Source organism: Lipotes vexillifer, unplaced genomic scaffold, assembly GCF_000442215.2.
Source record: "Lipotes vexillifer unplaced genomic scaffold, Lipotes_vexillifer_v1.1 scaffold371, whole genome shotgun sequence".
Lineage (NCBI taxonomy): Eukaryota > Metazoa > Chordata > Mammalia > Artiodactyla > Lipotidae > Lipotes > Lipotes vexillifer.
Window position 1 is genome coordinate 2620294 of NW_006786304.1, and position 10192 is coordinate 2630485.

A 10192-nucleotide genomic window follows, 5' to 3' on the forward strand; every position below is an offset into this window, starting at 1 on the left:
AAAAGAAGACTGACACAAAAGTCTACATATTGTATGATTCCATTTATATGAAATGTCCAGGATAGGCAAATCTATGGAGACAGAAAGTAGGTTAGTGGTAGCCTGGGTATCTGGGGAGAGAATGAGGGTTAACTAAGGAATCCAACTGGGGAAATGAAAATGTTCCAAATTATTATGGCAATGGTTGCACCACTCAGCAAAGTTACTAAAAAAATCATTGATTTGTACATCTCAAGTGGGTGAATTCTATGATGTGTACAACATACCTCAAGCTGGTAAAAATAAATGTTTATTAATCTACATGTCATTTAGAATACTAATTTATGGATCCTGAGTCCATACTAATATTTATATTTAAATGAATAAATAAATAAGTGGGAGAGAAGCAGCTTCTCTTTATAGTAGAATGCCCACTAATAAATGTATCTCCCCATAATAAAACTTTATTAATTCCGAAAAACAAGAGTAACTTTACAATGGAGAAATCTGACAGACATTACCTTAGCCTAGTAAACAAAGTTGAGTTTACCAATATAGGGACAAACTGATATCCTTTGGCTCCTGCTATGTTGCAGTGACGAGGACACTTCACCACTTCTGTGGAATCCCTGCCAACAATGCGTAATCTGAAGCTAAACATGGAATATATCAGATGAACCTCAAATGGTCCTCCAAAATAACTTGCCTCTATACTCCCTAAAAGCATCAAGAACAAAAAAGACAAAGGCTGTGGAATCATTCCATGTCAAAGAAGAACATTATGAAAAGTATGAGAAAAATTTTGTAAAATGTTTATAAACAAATATACCCCTTAAGGCAAGGCATAAAATTGGAATTTTTTTTTTAATGATCAAGTGCATGAGCTTTATTATTGCTTTTTAAATTGAGGTATAATTGGCTTATAATATTAATTTCAGGTGTACGACATAATCATTCTAGTTTTGTATATGTTGTGAAATAATTACCACAATAAATCTAGTCAACATACATCACCATACATAATTACAAATTTATGTATTATGTGTGATGAGAAATTTTAGGATCTACTCTTCTAGAAACTTTCAAATGAGCAATACAGTATTATTAACTAGAGTCATAATGATGTACATTATATTTCCATGATTTATTTACTCTATACTTGCAAGTTTGAACCTTTTAACCACTTTCATCCATTTCACCCACCCCCGCCACACCCTGTCTCTGGCAACCACCAATCTGTTCTCTGTATCTGTGAGCTGGGTATAAAATTGGACTTTAAACTGAGGGGAAAACCAGTTATGAAGACTTCTAATGAAAAACAGAACAAAATACAGGACGTGGATTATATAACAGTATGTTACCTAATATGCTATCTGGCCTTATCTACTGTTACCTATTAACTATGATTAGAAATAACTTAATAGATATCTAATATATAAACACTATTCTGTAGTATAATATCTAGTATAGGGGCTTCCCTGGTGGCACAGTGGTTTAAGAATCCGCCTGCCAACGCAGGGGACACGGGTTTGAGCCCTGGTCCGGGAAGATCCCATATGCCACGGAGCAACTTAGCCCGTGTGCTACAACTACTGAGCCTGCACTCTAGAGCCTGCAAGCTACAACTACTGAACCCAGGTGCCGCAACTACTGAAGCCGTGTGCCTAGAGCCCATGCTCTGCAACGAGAAGCCACCGCATTGAGAAGCCCGTGCACTGCAACAAAGAGTAGCCCCTGCTTGACGCAACTAAAGAAAGCCCACGTGCAGCAACAAAGACCCAAAGCAGCCAAAAATTAACTAATTAATTAATTTAAAAATATATCTAGTATAATAGTCTAATATTACCAAGTATGTGATGCTAAAATGCTATAGTCAGCCTTTCCTAAATCCCTCTTACCAAGACCTCCTGATTACTCATGGTATGTGGGCTTCCTTTATACAGAAAGCTAAGATGAGCTGTCACTGAATATAGGTACATTCCTGACGGAGGAACAGAGTAGATAGGCAAAATGTAAACAATTGGTGAATTTAGGTAACAAGTATAGGAGAGTTCCTTACACTACTTTTGCAACTTTGCTATAGGTTAAAAATTATATAAAAATAAAACTTTCAAAAAATAAATAAATAAATAAATAAAACTTTCTTAAAAATCAGGAAACAGTCACAGGAATAACAATAATAATGAAAATAGTAAGACTGATCATTAAATTACATGGAAGTTCATTATTCTTTCTTGTCAGTGTTTGGAAATCTCCATAGTTAAAACACATAAGGGAAAAATCACTGAGAAAGGTAGGATAAAATAAAATCTGTAAAATGTTTATAAACAAATACACAAAAAGAATCACTAAACAGAAATGCATTAGAAGCTTAACTGTTGCTATCTTTACACCCTGGATTAATAAGTAATTAAACAATTTTTTTCTCTCAAATTTCTGAATGTTCCACAATGATACAGTTCTATGAGAATAAGAAATATTATTTGTAACAAGTGAAACAAAATAGTTGACGATATTTTGAAAAACTCATAGAATAGTCCAAGCCCATTTTATTTGATGTTAAGGTCCCTCACAATCAAGTCCTGACTAAACTGCTTCATTCCACCTAGTTCCTAAAGCTTAAGGAGAATTACATCCAAAAGATTATGAACTCAAGCTCTGGACTCAGACTGCCTGAATTCCAACCCCACCTCAGCCTCTTACTTGGTGGGTGACTATGGGCAAATAACTTTCAGCCCCCTGGGTCTCAATCTCATTTTTCAGAACAGGAAAAGAGCAATATTTCTTCACGGAGCCATGGTGTGACATAATGTATTTATTTGTATAAAGCCCTCATCGCTTAAGTTAACAGTTAAGGATTAATTACTATCAATACTCATGTCCAATTACACATCCTACACATTCTCTGACTGATGTGAAGATCATTGTAAAACAAAACTGTCAAGTCCCACTCACGTGGAGCTTTGCTATCATGTAGCTCAGGGCCACTCCCTCTACCTCCGTGTGGTCCTTTTTGAGAAATCACGCTGGAAAAAGAAAGAATGCTATGAAGTGCCACGACTGAGTCCCCGTCCCCATAAAAGTTAAAGCTTCCCCTCCCTCCGAGCAATCTAGAAGCAATCCCGAGCAATCCGGAACCTTCCCCTCCAAAAGAGTCAGAAGGGGTCCGGGATTATCCAGCGTCACGCAGAGATAGAGAGAAGGGCAAGGGTCACTGAAGCTGGATTTCTGACCCTAACCCGGGGACCTGACCGCTCCTCGAGAAATTAACACCAAGGAGAGATCATCATTCACTACGTGCCAGGAACTAAGATTTCTATTTGTACCACCTTTTTCAATTCCCAAAACAATTCTACTAGAAAGGTCCTAACATTTTTTTAAAAAGCAATGGGAGGCACAGGGAGATTAACTCCCCACGCGAGGAAGTGGAAGCGCGCGTGGAAGGTGTAGGGAGGCGGACTGGGCGAGGTGAGAGCCGCGGAAATTCCCAATCCAGGGGATACGCGAGCGGAGCCAGTCCCCACTTGGGGTTTCGAGAACACCCCAAACGCACAGAGGCTCCGCCGAGGGGCACGCACACGGCCGCCCTCGCCCCTCCGCACCTGCGTTCTCCGCCGAGGATTCTTTTCCCCTAAATCGATTGCCAGGTGGTTGCGCGTCCCAAGCGGAGACCCAGGAAGCTCGCAAGGGCCAGCCAGACGCGGAACAGACGCACAGGCCCACAGTAAACACACCGGCAACCCGCCCACTCCGGGAACGGAAGTACCTACGAGTCCACCGGGCTTCTGGACTACACTTCCCAGAATTCGTCAGATCCGCCTTCCTGAGCGGAAGTGCGAGCGACTACAGAGTGCCCGGACTACAACTCCCAGAATGCGGAGGAAAACAGTCCAGAGGCTCACTTTCCAGGAAGACTACGGGAAGCTCCTTGACTACGGTTCCCAAAAATGCCAGAGAGAAAAGAATCCCGCCAAGTCCCAACTTCCGGGGTAGTAAGGCGGATTCCTACACTGAGAGTCTACGTTACGTTTCCCCGAGTCCTCCAGCGAAAATGTTCCATAGACACGACTTTCTGAAGTCGAAATGCCTCCAATTATGGCAGGAGTATTGTTGGAAAGGGAACAAGTGAGGAGATGCAATCTTCAAGAAATTAACAGGGTGGGGGACCTCCTTGGCCGACCAGTGGCTAGGACTGGACGTTCCCACTCCAGGGCCTTGACAAGAGTTTGATCCCTGGTTGGGAACTAAGATCCCGCATGCCGCAGGGTGCAGACAAAATTTTTTAAAAAATAAAAAAGAAAGAAGTTAAGGGGGGATGATTGTTTAGGGAACACTAGGTGATTGAAAGTAGTTTGATTTGAATATAATCTGACAATATGAGGTTAAAACTGAGAGGTCAAAGAATAGGCGAGGTAGAATGATTTGGGAGGGACCAGGAGGATCGAAGAAGGTACCAGACCCTGTGGTACCACTGGTTCGGCAGGGAAAACAACTTGAGAGGGCCAAAGTGGAAGCTTGGCCTCATGGAAAAGTGCTCTTCCCTCATTTAAACTTTTCATTGAAGTTATGATCCCTACTTTGGAGGTGAAAACACCAAATTTCAGAGACGTTAAGAAACTGTCTGCTATCTCAAAGCAAGCGTAATGAAGGCTGAAGAGCTTGGCATTGGAGTCATTCTGACTCCCAAAGCCAAAATGCCAGAGTACTGGGGAGGATTCTATTGATGGAGGATGTTTTGTACTGAGTTTTTTCCTTTATATTTTCTAGTTAAAATATCTTTATTATAGTGAGCAATTTAAAAACACATACGTTGGGACTTCCCTGGTGGTGCACTGGTTAAGAATCCGCCTGCCAGTGCAGGGGACACAGGTCCGAGCCCTGGTCCCGGAAGATCCCACATGCTACGGAGCAACTAAGCCCGTGCGCCACAACTACTGAAGCCGGTGCGCCTAGAGCCTGTGCTCCACAACAAGAGAAGCCACCGCAATGAGGAGCTTGTGCACCAAAATGAAGAGTAGCCCCTGCTCGATGCAACTAGAGAAAGCCTGCGCGCATCAACAAAGACCCAACGCAGCCAAAGATAAATAAATTTTAAAAAATAAAAATAAAAACACATATGTTATTGGAAGCCAATTAAAAATTGTATAAAGCAAAATGGGGGAGGGGGGATGCACCTAGATTCTTCCCCTTGAAGATAACCAGATTTTTTTTCTCTCTGTAAACATGTCAACACATATGCCTATCAACATATATCTTTGTTTTTTTAAATGAAATCTTGTGTTCTGTATCTATTTTTCTAAACTCAGTATAAGCTAGTCATTTTCTAATGTCAGCCGCTGAAAATCTAACTCCTTCCAAAAGATGGCTGTATAATGGTGTGTTGAATGTAATGAGAATTAAAAACAAAATACTCCTGACATCTGAAAGCTGACATGGCACTCACAGGCCAATAGTATTCTCCTTTGGGACATAAATCACAGACTACCATCCTCAAATCAGGTTTCTCTGAGACCACGGTAAAGTGAGACAAAAGAAGGCCCCTTCGTAATTTTTAGACAGACAAAAACAAGGTCACTGTGCCACCCACACAATGCCAAACATCCTCCTCTTGGCTAAAAGAGTGATGCTCTTTCTTTACCACTTAGAGCTTTATCTTTGTTCTAGTCTGCTCTCCCCAAATATAACATTTATTGAGATACTAAATCTTAAAATTGCTCCTGCTTTCTGGCAGCATCCAATCCGGAGTGAACCCTGCGTCCTTAGGCCCTCTCCCAAAACACTTAAATGAAGCCCAGATCCTGTAATAGATTTTTTTCTGACACCCTCTTACCGTCGTGGCACTTCATGGTTTCCCATGGTGGGTGTAATCTCTCACCGCAACCAATAAACCCGATTTATCAAACCACTGCTGTGTTCCTGGATGAATTAAATAAGCATTTTGGCTCAATCCCTGATGAGTACTAGATTTGCCGTTATATAGGAAGCTGCAATGAACATGGTTTTATGTTGTTCTGGGAAAGATACTCAGGTAGAGGAGAGATGCAGGAAGATGCCACAGGAAGGGAGTTATTTATCCTTATCTTTGAGATGGATAGTCTTTACCTCAATGGTTAAAGCAGATGTGCTGTGTGTGTTTGACAGGCCATGAGTCAGGCTGCTTTGGCTCACACAAAGTTCAGGCCGAACCATGTATAAGCTAAAATGACTGCCCCATACCTCGATATGTGAACATTTTCTCCATCAAGACTTTTATTCATACCATCCCGTTTAATTCTCAAACCACAGTATTAGGAAGGTACTATTAAAAAAGAAAGAACAGGCCCGGTACTTCCCTGGTGGTCCAGTGGTTAAGACTCCATGCTTCCACTGCAGCGGGGGCAAGGGTTTGATGTCTGGTGGGGGGAACGAAGATCCCGCATGCCTGGAGGCGGCTAAAAAAAAAAAAAGGCCCAAAATGGAGTCATTTGCTACACCCCGCCCCATGACAGCAAACCAAGACTTAACTGCAGTTTCCACCTTACATAGAAATATGTTAATCAACCAGGCTGGTATTTTATGGCCAGCTCTAACGAGGTAATCTATTACAAAGCCCATTTCCATCCCCCAGAGAAGAGGCAATCTTCACGATAAAGCCCTTGCCATTCCATTCCCCACAAAAAGAGATCTTGACCTAAAAATAATCCTTTCTTTTCTTTTACTAATAATTCCTTTGCCCTACTCTTCTGCCTAAAAAAAAACAACTTTCCATTTTGTACAACCCTTCTATTTACTAGATGGGATGCTGCCCAATTCACCAACTGTTGCATAAAGCCAATTAGATCTTCAAATTTACACAGCTGAATTTTGTTTGATTTTGCCTTTTTTGTTTTGTTTTTGGCCCCGCCATGCGGCTTGTGGGATCTTACCTCGCCCACCAGGGATTGAACCCCGGCCCTCGGCAGTGAAAGCTCGGAGTCCTAACCACTGGACCTTCGGAATATTCCCTGAATTTTGTTTTTTAAGAGTAGTAATGCCATCCCAATTTTACAAGAAACCATCAGAGACAGAAATTTAAGTAATTCACCCAATGTTCTACTGCGGGAAATGACAGAGCAGGGTATTAGGTGCACGGCCTAGGGGATGGGTCCTCAAGGCGAGAGCCCTAGTGCCCCTCCAACCAGACCAGGAACGATCCCATCCACCGCACCAAACGCAGAGGACTCCGCCCAAAGGAACCACCGCCCACGTCCCAGCCCTCAAACCATTGCTCTCTGAAGCAGCTCTTTCCCCCAAATTGATGGCTGGGCTGGACAGGTTCCCAGGGAAATTCCCACGGGCCGCAAAACGCGGAAGCAACTCACCAGCGCGAGAGAAGAGAGGGAGACTACCTGACCGCCCAGAGCGGCAGGACCTGAAACCCCGCCCCCAGGCTGCGCTGGGGATACACTTCCCACAATTCCCCTGTCCCAGCGGCGCCTGTGCAGAAGCGTCCGAATCTCTACGGAACTTGTAAACTACACTTCCCAGAAAGCCAGAGGAGAACACAGCCCGAGTTCCCACCCTCTTCTGCCGGAAGTACTTGAGCCATTTAGGAGCTGTTGGACTACAGTTCACGCAAATCCTTTGGGGACAGAGTTCATATTGCCGAGTTCCTGGGCAGTAAGGTGGTTTCCTACTGGGGCTAGTGTTACCTTAACCTGAATCCGTGAGCGAAAACTATTGTATGTTGTTTAAACTGCTGTTCGTTTTGTCTCTGTTAGAACAGCAAACCTAGATAATATCATTGGAAAGTTTAGTTCAGACTCTATTGGTGAACTTCAGATCCTCTGAAGAATGCACAAGATGAAGGCTCAAGAAGCTGTGCATTTGAAGATCTACATAGCAGAACTGTTGATAAAATATTTTAATTTAAAACTCTATTACAAGGAGTTCCCTGGTGCGCTAGTGGTTAGAATTCTGTCCTTTCACTGCTGTGGCTGGGGTTCAGTCCCTGGTGGAGGAACAGAGATCCCGCAAGCCATGTGGCGCGGCAAAAACAAAACAAAACATAAAAACTGTATTACAACCTTCATGGGCCCAAGAGAGGTAGAGTAATTTGATTGATTCTTTATGTGTCTCCTACATGAGTCTGAGTCACCCAAAATCAGTGAGCTCCATTCTGGCAGCGCACTATCAGGCCATGGCCTACAACATTTGGTTGCAACAATTCATTTACAATAGTCTTTTAAAAATCTATTGACAAAAGTCACGGAAAATATCATTTCAATTTGAATGGGGGCCACCCCAACAGCAGGCCCATGTAAAAAGACCATCCAACAAGCGATGCCACATCTGCCTGGTGACCCCTTGGTGGGATGGTGGAAGTCCTAGCAACTGTCTTGTGCCCCTTGGAGTCTTTGGACCACACATGATAGCCAACAACTCCCCATGTGTTTCAGATACAAACTACCCTCAGTGGCTGAGGTAGATGTCTCTTAAAAGACAAATCTTAGTGCCGATTGGGCCCTACTTGAGAAAAAAGCCATCATAGGCCCTGAGCCCATGACCCTTAAGTGCAACTGCCTATTTTACCATAGGTTATGGAAACAACACCCCACAGGCTTGGAACAGGCAGTGAAGCCTCCTTATTAAAAGGAAATGGTACCTACAGGATACGGCTTGAACCCTCAGGCATATCCAAACTACAGGCGAATGTGGCTTTTCCCACCCTCTGTCCTTTGCCCAAGTCCACAAATCCAGGAGCGATTGCCCCCTCCTGGCCCCATTGGCCATCCGTGGGGCCTCTTGGGATAAACCAAGTCCCAGTGGAAAGGGAGTCCATTTATTTCAGACAGCAGCACCACATCATTTGTGATGAAGCCCATGGAGAGTTACCACTTTCCATCCCACGACTGGGACGTCCCGAATAAAGGATGACAAAATTCACAGAGCTAATTGTAGTCACTTTGAACTGGAGGACACCATCAAAAAATTATTTCATTTTTTTCATATTTTTACAGACTCCTGGACTGTTTGATTCAGTTGATGGGCTCAAAATAGATTTCACATTCAGGCTTATCCCCTATGACAGGGCCTTCCACATTAGCAATATATTACCTCTCAGACCTCATGTATTACAATGAAAATTTCCCATCTCAGATCCTACCATGACTCCCAGAGGTGGCTCATTTAAATGTCGTATCTGTCCAATTTGCTCCCATTTCTCAAATAAACTCAAGTATTACCCTCATCTTGGGCCCCAGATGCTTATATTTGGGGCCAAAATTCATGGCATCTCCATGTCACTAGCCCTAACCCAAACCCTACCCTCCCAACGTGATTACTGGTGGCACAGCACATGAAGGTCTATACCAAAGGGTGAATGACCCTTCTCTCACCATCAAATTTATTTTATTGGGCCATTGTGCCAATGTGCTGACACAAACCATTTTGTCCTCACAATGACTGATACGTATACAGGTCTACTCTTGGCTTATCCTTTCCAGGGTGCTAACCTCACCACTATAGCCCTCATTAGAACTTGGTTTCCTCTGTGCCCCCAGATATCATGGACTCTGATCAGGATACACACTTTAGTGCTCATTCAGTTCAAGCACAGACCTTACAAGAAAGCAACACTTGCAACTTTCATTTGTCCTGTCATCTACAGATAAACAATGATCTACTGAAGGATGCCCTATTAAAATTACAAAATGGATAATGGTTTCCAAATGGCTTTTACACACTGCCTTATTTACCCTGAACTTTCAACCTGTAGGTCCCAAGACAGCCTGTCAAAATGCAATTAAGGGACCCATCTCCTCCTCTTTCTAGTCTCTCTAAAATACCCAGACAGAACTCCCTTTCCCAATTAGACACCTCTCCACTCACCTAATCTAAGAGGAGAACTGAAAAGATTCTGGCACAGTGTGTTCCAGATTGGCACTCAGTTCTAAGGCAGGTAATAGAATGAGACCCATTGAGAAGTGAGGACCCATGACCCCCCAAGAGGCTATTCTATAGGCTACAAGAAAGCTCTCTGCCAAACCTTCTATCCTTCCCCAACAGAGTTTTAAAAAAATATTTATTTATTTATTTGGTCGTGTCAGGTCTTAGTTGCGGCTCGCAGGCTCCTTAGTGGCAGCTCGCCGGCTTCATAGTTGTGGCATGTGGGCTCCTTAGTTGCTGCTTGAGTGCTCCTTAGTTGTGGCTCACCAGCTCCTTAGTTGTGGCATGCGAACTCTTAGAGCCCACG